The following is a 13,822-nucleotide window of genomic DNA, read 5'->3' as shown; positions in this document are numbered from 1 at the left end:
TTGAGCTGCCCAGGTGTCCCACAGTCTCTGGCTTTTAAACACAGCTTAGAAGATACTGGTCCTTGGCTCATTGGGTCCAAAGTGATGTTTTCTATCTTGCAGTTCCCAACAATTGATTGCACCTCAGTTGTAGCACCCATTACATTTGCTTACCTTATTCTTCTCATAAGATAATAAGCTCCAAGAATAATCTGAATTTTTTCCCTTCAATGTGTAATGTTATTTGTAAAATATGTTAAGTACCTTATGTATTTTAATGAAATGAAATTGGAGTGTTCTCTTCATACCTCTATTCTTTACCTGTGAAATTGAATGATTGTATGTGTAATGTTTTTCTATATGTAGAATTTTAGGATTTTATGGCTATGAATCTTCATAGTTGATAATATAAATAAATTTCTGAGAGGACCTTTACTACTTCTTAAAGAATGAGAAGGCTCATTCCACTTTTTTTGGGGTCATTCATGGATATACAGGCTAACTTCATCCATTCTCCTGTTTTTCCCATTATCTCAACCCCTTTGCCTTTCAACCATGTTATATACTACTTCAGTTTCAGGCTATATATTTAATCTCTCCTCTGAAGGCAAAATTCATGGATGATCTTAAAGTGATATTCCTTATTTGAGTGGCATGGTCCCAGGCTTCCCCTTTATTGCTCTGTCCCATTACCCCTTTTTCTTTATCTTACCCTAGTAACCCCTAAATTCACTGACCGGACAGAAATTTCCACTTGAATAAAAATTTCATTTCATGCTCACTATGTTTTTACCTGATATTCACCATTACAAAATTAAGATAATTTTTTATGTTTATTTATTTTTTAGAAAGATGGTGGTGGGAGCGGCAGACACACAGGGAGACAGAGAGTCCGAAGCAAGCTCCATGCTGTCAGGACAGAACCTGATGCAGGGCTTAATCCCACAAACTGTGTGATCATGACCTGAGCTGAAATCAAGAGTCAGACACTTAACCAACTGAGCCACTTAGGCACCTCAAAGGTAAGATAATTTTTAATATTGATATAAGAACCAGAGAGTACACTGTTGCCTAATTGATGGAGGCCTTTCAACTTTAGAGAATTGAAAATCTGCTAATTGTTGAGTACACATTTTCTGAGAGCAAGTCATCTTGCTAGGTTCCACAGGGAATGGAGATGTGATAGTTAATTTTATGTGGCAACTTAACTATCCATGAAATATCCATGAAATGTTTAATCCAGATTAAACATTATTTCTGGGTGTACCTGTGAATGTGTTTTCAGATGAAAGTGCCTTTTAATTGGGTGGATGCAGTAAAGTAGATTTCCCTCCCCAGTGTAAGTGGGTATTATTACCAGTCCCTTGGGGGCTGAGAAGAAAAAAGGCAAAGAAAGGAAACCTTTGCTCATCTCTTCATTTTCTTCCTTATTTCTTGAGCCTAGACACCTCATTTCATCTTCTCTGGACCTCAGACTAGGATTTACATTACTTTATTCCCCAGTTCTTAGACCTTTGGGCTCAGACTGAGTTTACACCACTGCTTTCCCTGGCTTCCAGTTTGCAGAGGGCAGATCATGGACTTCTTGGCCTTCATAAGTATGTGAGCTAATTCTCATAATAGATATACTTATATATTTATATATATCTATATATGCATTCCTTTGGTTCTGTTTTTCTGAAGAAACCCAATTAAAACAAATTTTCATAGTGACAGTGGTTCTAGAGGAACAGAATTTTAAGGAAGATATTTCTGAATTGCTCTGGAGTCTCTAGAATCGGATATTTAATCTGATTAGGTCTGTAGATGGTAATGACACTATTTCCACTAGTGAAGGAGCATGATGGTTCATGGCGTAAACTTTCTATAAAGATATGCAAAATACCTGTATTGGATAATCTTAACCATATCTAAATATAAAGAAGCTAAGTGACTCTGTATATGATACTTTATCACATTTTTGCAAAACTAATGAAATGAATATAATGATGCTGGTCATTTTCTTCTAATGTTGCTAGATAAAGTGATGAAAGAAAAGGGTAAATTCAGGATCTCAAATCCCAGCTCAAGTGCCTTCTTTCCCAGTGGAAGAGATTTCTTCAACCCTAGCAGAAGTGGCCTCCACACCTCCAGTAGCGACAGCATCCAACCCCCAGTGATGTCAACCTCTTTATTCATAATGGCATAGACTTTTTCCCACCTCAGTTTGAGGGGACCAACCTCTCATTGCCTGAGGAAAATATAATGGCTTCCCCCTTTATAGGCAGTTGCTTTGCAAGGCAATGATGATTTTCCTGAGGATTTATCCCTCTCACCCCTCTTTGCGGTTATATCTACAACTAGCTTTAAGTCCTTAGGAGACCTTCAGGTGAGGTACAATGTATGATTCATAAGGAGTTGCCTAATGCTCCAGAAGAAGTATTGAGTGTTCTGATTTATACAAACAGAAGTCCATGGAACATGTTTGGGAGTGATACTAAGGGTGTGGAATTATAGTAGAAGAAGCAAAATTGGGTCAGGCTGAACTTGTATACATGGGCTCACTAAGCAGAGATGCCGCATATAATGTTGCAGCTTGGGAGGTTAAAAAGTGCTCTAATAGTTTATTCGATTGGCTGAAACTTGGACCAAATGTGCCAATACCTTGTAGGGCTGGGATAAATTTCTTCAAAAGGCTGTATATATTCTAAATCAGCATTCAATATATGGTGCTCTTTCTCCAATAGCCAGAATTCATGGATCCAGGAATCTAGGAGTGAAAATGAAAGTGAACCATTCACTATTACCCCTAGTGACCCACTGGCAAAATTTTACTTCCTTTCCCCATGACTTTATATGCTGTTGGCCTGGAGGTCTTAGTTCCAGAGGAAATAATGTTTCCACTAGAGACACAACAATGATTTCATTGAATTGAAAGTTAAGAATACCACTCAGCCACTTTTGTCTCCTCAGTATTCTGAATCAATAGGCAAAGAAGGGAGTTACTGTGGTGACTAGGACAATTGATCTTGACTACTATGTGGAAATTGAACTGCTTGAAAGAAAAAATTAAGTATTGTTAATTGTACATTACAGTATTTAAGTTACAGGATATCAAGGAGAAGAGTAAACATCACTCAAGGACTTTGCCTCCTCTTCTGGAGAAGGAGTTAGTGTGGTTTTGATTGTTTGCAAGATAGCTAAATGTGGTTGAAGGAGATACGTATGGGTGACAAAGGGGTGGACGTGTAAAGATTGATTTTTTCAACTTGACTGGTCACAGAGTATTAAACACTACTCCAAGTCTATTTTTATGAGGATATTTTGGGCAAAATTAGTATTTAAATCAGTGGACTCAAAGTAAATTTCCCTCATCAATATAAGTGGGCATCATCTAATTTGTTGAAGGCCTGAAGAGAACAAAAGGCAGAGAAAGGGAAAAAATTGCACACCATTTTTTTTCCTTCTTCACTGATTAAGCTAAGACGCCTTATCACAATTTCTCCTTCCTTTTTGTTGGGAATTATCCCACTGTATCCCCTGATTCTTAGGGCTTTGGGGTTGTACTAAGTACCATTATCGAGCCTCCAACTTGTAGATGACAGACTGCAGTATTTCTCATCCTCCATATTTATGAATACCAATTTCTCATAATCTCTCTCATATATATATAGTGATATATGATATATCTCATATATATGTATATATGTTAGTTATGATTCTCAGGAAAGCACTGATTAATACCGAGGATAAAAACTGACACTGGGGAGCACCTGGGTGGCTCAGTCAGTTAAGTGTTTGACTTCGGCTCAGGTCATGATCTTCTGGTTCATGAGTTTGAGCCCCATGTCAGGCTCTGTGCCGACAGCTCAGATTCTGTGTCTCCCTCTGTCTCTCCGCCCCTCCCCTTCTCGTACACTGTCTCTCTCTTTCAGAAATAAATAAAACATTAAAAAAAAAAGCACAACCTGACACTTGGATTGTATTTTGAAGAAAAGTGTCATATGAATACTGACATCCTTGGGGTTGGAAGATGGCAAAGGAGTAGGAGAAACCTAGGCTTACCTCATTTTACAAATATAACTAGATAAATATCATATCATCCTAAATGCCCCAGAAATTGACCTGAAGACTGGTGAAACAAACTCCACAACTAAAGGTAGAGAAGAGGCCACACTGAAAATGGTAGGAAGTGTGGTGAACAGTTTGGGAGAGAAACAGATCAAGGCTTCTGCAGTGAGGAGGGAGCTGATGTAGAGAAGGGCAAGAAAAGATTAGTACATAGGGAAGCTCATGGGGAAAATGAATACCCATAGCAATTGGCTTGGGAAGTGAGAGGGGCCAAATTTCATGGGATTTTACAATCAGTGTGACTTAAAGCCTGGAGTTTTAAAGGTCAGTGTGCTTGTCTCAGGGGACTCCAGAAGAATTAGGATTGATACTGGAAAGAAGGCTGATAAACCACAAACATGCAGTGTGGAAATAGCAATCTGAAGGGTGCCTGGGGCACACAGTGGGGAGGTTATTGGCTCATTTTGGAGCACATCCCAGAGAGACAGCATTCACAAAAAGGCCCCTCCAGAAACAAAGGAAGTGGCTGGTGCAAATTCCCTCCTTTGCATAAGCACAGCATAAGCACAGCATAAGCACAGGGCCCCCTGTGGGAAACAGTGCAGCACCCCACACTTGTTACCTACCTTGTTTACATCAAACCTCACATCTCCACACTTCAGAAGACAAGCCCAAATCTATGCTCACACACCATCTCCTGTTTTTCAGAGCCTCAGTTCAGGTCATGATGGTGACAGGTCTCATTTCACAAACAGACCAGGGCACACTTAGTTAAAATGCACCATATTCAGGCCAGAGACCAAACAATGCAAAAAACAGGCAAAGAAAGCCTCCGCAGGTGACTGGCCTGACTGATAAAGCAGCCAGGACCAAAGAGCAGAGCACATACAACACACACTGGAAACACTCCCAGAAACACCAGTCCCTGGGGAACAGGGGACACTACATGGCAAGGGACTACAGAACCTTTTCTTAATTTTTTAATTTTTATTTATTTTTATTTTTTAATTTTTATTTTTGGGAGAGACTGTGACAGAGAGAGAGAGAGAGGGAGAGAGAGAGAGAGAGTGTGCGTGCCAGTGGGGGAGGGGCAGAGAGAGAGGGAGACACAGAATTCAAAGCAGGCCCCAGGCTCTGAGCTGTGAGCACAGAGACCAACATGGAGCTAGAACCCATGAACTGTGAGATCATAACCTGAGCCAAAATTGGACACTTAATTGACTGAACCACCCAGGTGCTCTAGGGACCCTTTTTTCATAGGCATTACCCTCAAGAACAGGAGATTTAGCTGACTTTCCCAACACAGAGAAACAGGCACAGAGACTTAGACAAAATGAGAAGACAGAGAAATGTATCCCAAATGAAAGAACAGGACAAGACCCTGGCCATAGATTTAAGAGAAACAGATGTAAGCATCATACCAGGTAGAGAATTTAAAGTAATGATCATAGGAATACTCACTGGACTTGAGAAAAGGGTGGAAGACATGAGTGAGACCCTTAACACAGAAATAAGGAATTACATAGCAGTTAAAAAATGAAATAAGAACTATACTTGATGAAGTGAACAGCAGGCTAGAAGAAGCAGAGGAATGAATTAATGTCAAAACAAAGTAATGGAAAGTAAGCTAGGTCAATGAAGAGGGAAAAAAGGATTATGCAAAATGAGAATAGACTTAGGGAATTCAGTGACTCCATCAAACATAATAACATTCATATCATAGGAGTCCCAGAAGAAGAAAAGAGGAAAAGGGGGGTGGGGCAGAAATTTTATTTGAAGAAATAATAGCTGAAAACTTTCCTAATCTGGGGAAGGCAACAGACATCCAGATACAGAAACTACAGAGAACCCTCATCAAAATCAACAAAAGCCGATCCACACCAAAATATATAGTTTAATTGGCAAAATATAGTGGTAAAAAAATTAAAGCAGAAAGACAAAAGAAGACAGAAACTTACAAGGGAATCTTCATAAGTTTAACAGAGGATTTTTCTTTTTTTCAGCAGAAACCTTGCAAGCCAAAAACAATGGCATTATGTATTCAAAATGCTAAAAGGGAGAAATCGGCATCCAAGAATACTCCATCTAGCAGAGCCACCGTTCAAAATAGAAGTGGAGATAAAGAGTTTCACAGACAAACAAAATTAAAGGAGTTCATGACAACTAAACCTACCATACCAAAAATAGCAAAGGGGACTGTCTGAGTGGGAAGGAAAGACCATAAGTGAAAGTATGAAAGGTGCTAAAGTGCCCTAGTATTGTCATTACTTTCGTTTAGTTCCTTTATTTTTGCTAGTAATTGTTTTATGTATTTGAGTGCTTGATTTTGCAACCTTAAATATTTACAATTGTTATATCCTCTTGTTGCCTTGTCCCCTTTATTATTTTATAGTGTCCTTCTTTGTCTCTTGTTAGTCTTTGTTTTAAAGTCTATTTTGTCCCATATAAGTATTGCTATCTGGCTTTCTTTTGACATCCATTGTATAATAAATTTTTCTCAAACCCCTAACTTTCAATCTGTAAGTGACTTTAGGTCTTAAATAGGTCCCTTGTAAGCATTGTATAGATGAGTCTGGTTTATCCACTCTCTCACCCTATATTTGTTTATTGGAACATTTAGTCCATTTCATTTCAGTGTTATTGATAGGTATGTATGTATTGCCATTTTGTTACTTGTTTTGTGGGGTTTTTTGGATTTTTCTCTCATCCTTTTTACCTCTTTCATGGTTTTCTGAGTTTCTTTACTGATATACTTGGATCCCTTTCTCTCTATTCTTATGTATTATTAGGTTTTGATTTGTGGTTACCATTAGTTTTGTATATACCATTTTATACATATAGAAATCTGTATTAAGTTGGTAGCTGCTTGAGTTTGAACCCATTCTGTACTCCTTCCCCACCCCAAGTTTTATGTGTATGCTTTCCTATCACATCTTTTTATTTTGTAAATTCCTTGACTGATTTTTACAGACATAGTTATGTTTACTACTTTTTTGTGTCCTACCTTTCATACTCATGGTCTTTCCTTTCCACTCAGAGTCCCCTTTACTATTTCTCATTTGGTAGGTTCAGATGTCATAAACTCCTTTACTTTTTGTTTGTCTTAGAAACTCTTTATTTTTCCTTCTATTCTTCCAGGATAGAGTAGTCTTCGCTAAAGTTTTTTCACTTTTAATTCTTTGAGTATATCATGACCCTCCTTTCTGCCTGTGAATTTTCTGCTGAAACCTCCAATGATAGCCTCATGTGCTTCCCTTATCGTAACTGTCTTTTTTTCTTGCTGCTTTAAAATTTTTTTCCCTTATCACTACTTTTTTTCCATTTAATTACTATGTGTCTTTGTGTGGACCTCCTTTGGTTCAATTTGTGTGGGAGGCTCTCTGTGTTTTCTGGATCTGGATATCTGTTTCCTTCCCAAGATTAGGGATGTTTTCTGCTACTATTTCTTCAAACAATTTTTCTATCCCCTTTTTTGTCTCTTCTGGGATCCCTATAATGCAAATGTTATTATGCTTGATGGAATTACTGGGCTCCCTAAGTCTGGTTTTATTTTGTAGATTTTTTTCCTCACACTTGCTCAGCTTGATTATTTTCCATTACTCTGTCTTACAGGTCATTAATTTGTTTCTCTGTTTCCTCTAGCTGGCTATTTATTTCATCATGTGTATTTTAAATTCCATTTTTTGTGTTTTTCTTCTTTGATTGATTCTTTTTTATCTCTTTGTTAAGGGTCTCACTGATATCCTCTTCTTTTTTCTCAAGTCCAGTATCTCTTTATGACCATTAGTTTAAATTCTCTGCTAGGCATATTACTTAACTCTGTTATGTTTTAGTGTCTTCCTGTGGTTTATCCTGTTCTTTTATTTGGGACATGTTTCTGTGTCTTCTTTTTGTCTAACTCTCTAAGTCTATTTTTGTGTGTTAGGAAAGGTGTTATGTCTTCTGTTTTTGAAGGTGATAGCCGTATTTTTTTTAATGTTTATTTCTTATTTTTGAGAGAGAGACAGATAGTGAGTGGGGGAGGGGCAGAGAGAGGGGGAGACACAGAATCCAAAGCAGGCTTTAGGCTCTGAGCTGTCAGCACAGAGCCTGATGTGGGGCTTGAACTCACAGACCGCGAGATCATGACCTGAGCTGAAGTCAGACATTTAACCCAATGAGCTACCCAGTTGCCCCTGAAGATGATAGCCTTATGAAGAAGAGGTCCTGAAATGCCCTGCAGTGCAGTATCCCCTGTTACCCAGAGCCTGGCACTTTAGGAAATGTCTCTTATGTGTGTTGTGTGTTCCTTGCTGTTGTGTCCTGGCCACTTTTTCCTTTAGTACAGTTTTCTGCTCCCTTTGGTGTAGGCAGTATTTGGTCCCTTGCTGAGGTGGGGGGTATTTTAATAAGGTATGTGCTAGTGTGTTTGCACAATGAAACTTGTCATCAACTTCAAGAGAACTAAGGTCCACAAACATGTGGGTCAGTAGACATGGTGTTGGTGGGCTTTGCACCAGTCCTCTGGGGGAGGGAAATGCAGCACTGGCAGTGATGCAAATATGACTGGAAAGGGCAGATCCACTGAAGCATGAAGCTATGGGGCTTGGTGGATGCAAGTTAGGTATTGAGTGAGTGTTGGTGCTGTGCTGTTTCCCACAAGTGACTCTGTGTTTACTCTGGGGTGTGGGAGGGAAATGGTTCCTGCCAACACGTTTTTCCTGGGGTAGGTGAGATCCCTGATTTTCTAGGACACTCTCTTAGAGGAGTAAATAATTCTCTCCCTTGTAGGTCCCAGCTGTTTCTCAACTTTGTGGATTGTTTGTTGTGCTGTGTCTTTAAGGGCAGGGACTCAGCTTCCTAAAGTTCTCCAGGATCTCCCAGAACCAAGCAGATTGATTTTTAAAATTCCAGACTTTAAGTCCTATTGGTTGTAAGAACTCAAGAAATTTGATACCTCTTGCTTTCAAAACCAAGTGTTATGGGTATTTGCCTTCCTTCTGCAGGTTCCACTGTGTGATAATCAGTTTCTCCATGCCCCGAGTCATGATCATGTTTGCTCCAAACCATCCCCACCCTTCCTATTTTCTTGGATATGGCTTCTTCTCTACTGTTAGTTGTGGAGTTTGTTCTGCCAGTCTTAGGGTCATTTCCTGGGTTATTTATGCTGATGTCAGTGTTATCTAGTTGTATTTGTGGGATAAGGCAAGCTTAGGTTGATACTTACTATCTTCCCCAAAGAAACTGATTTCTTGAGGTGAAAATTACTCCTGGGGAAGATGCTGTTGAAGATTATTGAATAACAAAAAGGATTTATAGTATTACATGAACTTATTTGTTAAAGCACAGTCAGGGCTTGAGAGAATTGATTCTAATTTTGAAATAAGTTCTGTGGATAAAAATTCTATCAAACAACATCAAAGAGTACAAAAAAATCTTTTGTGAAGGGAAAATTCCACTGATGCAGGAAAATTTATTGTTGTTTTATTTTAAACCACCTCAATCTTCAGCAACCCTGATCAGTCAGCAACCACAAACATCAAGGCAAGAAGATCCTCCCCCAGAAAATAGATTACTATTGTTGAAAGCTCAGATGACAGCAATTTTTAGCAATAAAGCATATTTAAATTAATGTATGTAACATTGTGTTTTTTAAAAACATAATGGTATTTCACACTTAATACACTACATTGTAATGTAAACATAGCTTTTTATGTACTGAGAAACCCAAAAAATTTATTTGACTTGCTTTATTGTGACATTCACTTTGTTGGAGTGGTCTGGCATGAAACCCACAGTGTATTCAAGGTATGCCTGTATAAAGATTCAGGCGAGTGTTTTTGATATCTATACGCGCTTCTTTGCAAATCTAGTGAGTTTAGTCTCTTATGTTATGACCTATAAATGAATAGGCCTAAGCTTTGCTGAGAAAATTAAATCCCTATGGTTATAAAAATTAATAAATTGACATCATTCAGTAAATCTGTATTTGTATGAAGAAAATATCTTCATGCCATAGTTTTCCAGTTACAGTTAAAACCACGTCTTATTGCTGTTATCCTTGACTACCATTAAAAATATAAATTCCAGGGGCGCCTGGGTGGCGCAGTCGGTTAAGCGTCCGACTTCAGCCAGGTCACGATCTCGCGGTCCGTGAGTTCGAGCCCCGCGTCAGGCTCTGGGCTGATGGCTCGAGCCTGGAGCCTGTTTCCGATTCTGTGTCTCCCTCTCTCTCTGCCCCTCCCCTGTTCATGCTCTGTCTCTCTCTGTCCCAAAAATAAATTTAAAAAATAAATAAATAAATAAATAAATAAATAAAAATTCCAGGAAATATTCTTTTCTTCATTGTTAGAAGAATAAAACTTTGCTTTATAATTCCTTCCCAAACTCATTCTTCCTTTGCTTGTGTTAAGACAACCCTTATCATTCTGCATTTTTTTTAAAGTATGCTTCACACCCAGTGCAGAGCCCAATGCAGGGCTTGAACTAACAACACTGAGATTAAGACCTGAGCTGAGATCAAGAGTCAGAGGCTTAGCTCACTCAACCACCCAGTCAGCCCTTACCTGCATACTTTGATCATTGCAATAAAATTGCTTTATATTCTACCTTTTTATCACATCCTTTCTTTTCTAGTCTTAGCAGAAACTTGCTATTCCAGGGGATCATGTTTTTTCTTTTTTTCCCTCAGCCCTCTCCAAAGTAAGTTACTTATTATCCTACTTTCCACATAATACAAGACCAAATATAAGACACAGGACTGTCACTTTTCTTCTTTATATTTGTTACTACTCTGTTATTTTCTAGTACTTTTGGATAAAATACAAAGAAAAAGCAAGACCAAATGAAACAGCCTCTTTATAGTTTTTCTGTCTAACATAGCATTTTTTTTTCTTGCCATCTATTTACTTTCTGGTTTTTCCTCCTTTTGTGCATTATTTTTTTTTTCTTTTAAGCATCTTAAATAGCTAGTTTTCATATTTTCGTCTTCTACCACCTTTTAAATTAACATATAATTAGCACACAGTGTTATATTAGTTTGAGGTGTACAATAAAATGTTTTGACAATTCTGTACATTACTCAGTGCTTATCAAAATGAGTGTAGGTTTAATCCCTTTTATATATTTTGTCCATCCCCCACTTACCTCCCCTCTGGCAACCACCAATTTGTTCTGTATTTGAGTGTGCTTTGTCTCTTTTTCTTTGTTCATTTTTTTGTTACTTAAATCCCACAAATGAGTGAAATCATATGGTATTTGTTGACTTATTTTGCTTAAGATTATACCCTCTAGGTACATCCATGTATTTGCAAATGGAAAGATTTCATTCTTTTTTTTGTGGGTAATATTCCATTGTATATTAGCCATTCTTTATTCATTCACCTATTGATGGACCCTTGAGTTGCTTCTATATTTTGCCCATTATAAATAATGCTGCAGTAAACAGAGGTACACATATCTTTTCAGATTACAGTTGTCATTTCCTTTGGGTAAATACCCAGTAATGGAATTACTGGATCATAAGGTAATTCTACTTTAAATTTTTTGAGGACCCTCCATACTCTTTTCCACAGCAGCTGCATCAATTTGCATCCAACAGCGCACAAGTGTTCCTTTTTCTCCACATTCGTGCCAACACTTGTTACTTGTGTTTTTTATTTCAGCCATTCTGACAGGTGGGAGGTGATATCTCATTGTAGTTTTGATTTATATTGATTGATACGCATTGATTGTTTTGGCCCCTGGATTAGGGATGTCCTCTCCAGCCCTGATATAGCTTTCAGGACAATTTCTATCCAATGTCCTCATCTATAACCACTGAAGTCCTCCATGTAAATGATCTTCACAACCACTCCATTGTAATAACCTACACTTCGGTCTTTTGGAATTTCTCTATTACTGATATCTTATACTTTCATTATCACTGTGATTACCATCTTACAAATTATTTAATTTAGTTTTTACTAAAAAAGTATACCATTCAATTTCTTCAAACCTTCTGTAAAACACAAAACAGAGAAATTAGACAAAGTGCCCAGACAACTACACTTTACCCTACATTATCAGTCTCATTCTGCAATTGCTCTCTCCTTGATATTCTAGATCTCAGAGTACATTACATATTCATTTTCTCCTCATTGATATGATATCTTGAATTTACATATACAATATCTCTTGCAAACTCTAACCCTGGATAAATCATTCTCTTTTCCTCTCCAAACCCAAGGCTTCTAAGTGCTACCTGGAAAACAAAACAAAACAACAACAACAACAACAACATATGATTGTGGAGACTGAATATCTTAAATATGGGGATCTCATTTGGATCTTGTCAAGCTCTTTTCTTGTATTTCTTTTTTTTAAAAACATTTTTTTTAACATTTATTTATTTTTGAGACAGGGAGAGACAGAGCATGAACAGGTGGAGGGTCAGAGACAGAGGGAGACACAGAATCTGAAGCAGGGTCCAGGCTCCAAGCTGTCAGCACAGAGCCCGACATGGGGCCCGAACTCACAAACTGCGAAATCATGACCTGAGCCGAAGTCGGATGCTTAACCAACTGAGCCACCCAGGCGCCCCTGTATTTCTAAATATCAGTTCAGATGAATCTCTTTTTCTGTCCATAACTCATCTCATAATCTCATTCATTGCAGTAGGGATTATCTATTTCACTAAGAAAATTGAGACTATTGAGCAATTTTTTTTTTCAATTGACTGCTCTGGTACCTACAAATAGGACCAACTTAACTATGAGGCACAGTGTCTGGAACCCAGACTTAGAAGTGTCTAAGGGTCTCTGGGGTGGGGGCTCAGTTGATTAAGCATCCAACCTGATTTCGACTCAGGTCATAATCTCACAGTTCTTGAGACAGAGCCCCACAATGGGCTCTGCACTGACATTGTAATCCTGCTTGGGATTCTCTCTCTCCTTGTCTTTCTGTCCCTTCCCCACTTGTATGCATTCTCTCTCTCTCTCTCTCTCTTTCTCAAAAATAAATACAATTTAAAAAAGAATTTTTAAATAAAAAATAAGTTGCTAAAATATTTTAATTTATTTAAAAATTGGAAGAAAAAATAAAATTTTAGGTTGAATAACAGGTTTTAAGTTTAATGTTAGTATTTTCACCATTATATCAAATAAAATTTTTAGCATCTTTTATGAAGCCCATGAAGGCAAAATTTCCAGGGCTTATCAAAGTCACAACACAACCTGGCCTACAACTTCACTCCCATTTGTATCTTATCATGGAGGCAGCCCTTTGTCTCAATATAACTGCTGATCAGCCTCTTGACCATGCCTTAACCTTCTACCTGTGTTCTAGATCTGTCTTGCTCTGCTACTCTGAGAATCTTGTAGCAGTGATCCTTTCCAGAATCCTGAGAGTTCAGCTCTTCTTCTCTATTAGCATTTATCCCTCAGCATATACAGTTGAGTTATTCACAGTAATTATGTTCTATGAAACCACTACAAACCATGTGAACACTAAATCATTGCTTTTACTGAAATATAATAAGGTTTTTGTGAGCTTTTTGACCATAATATTATGCCATCTGATCAATACATAATCGTGTTTTATGTTTAAAGACATCTAACTTAATATATATTGTTGATTCATTAATGTTGAAATGATGGCCACCAACACTATAACTCAGGATTGTTCAAAGCTTATCTAATATGCTCTTTTTTTTCCCTGTAAGCCATACACAATCTTCTTGTACTTAGGAACACTAGTCAGCACTTTTAACACTTCACTCAAGGACCATTTTAAAGAGCAAAAGCACAAACAAAAAGCACGAATACAGTGGAACTAA

The sequence above is a fragment of the Neofelis nebulosa genome, chromosome 8 (assembly GCF_028018385.1).
Source record: "Neofelis nebulosa isolate mNeoNeb1 chromosome 8, mNeoNeb1.pri, whole genome shotgun sequence".
NCBI lineage: Eukaryota > Metazoa > Chordata > Mammalia > Carnivora > Felidae > Neofelis > Neofelis nebulosa.
Note: the sequence above shows the minus strand (reverse complement) of the source record.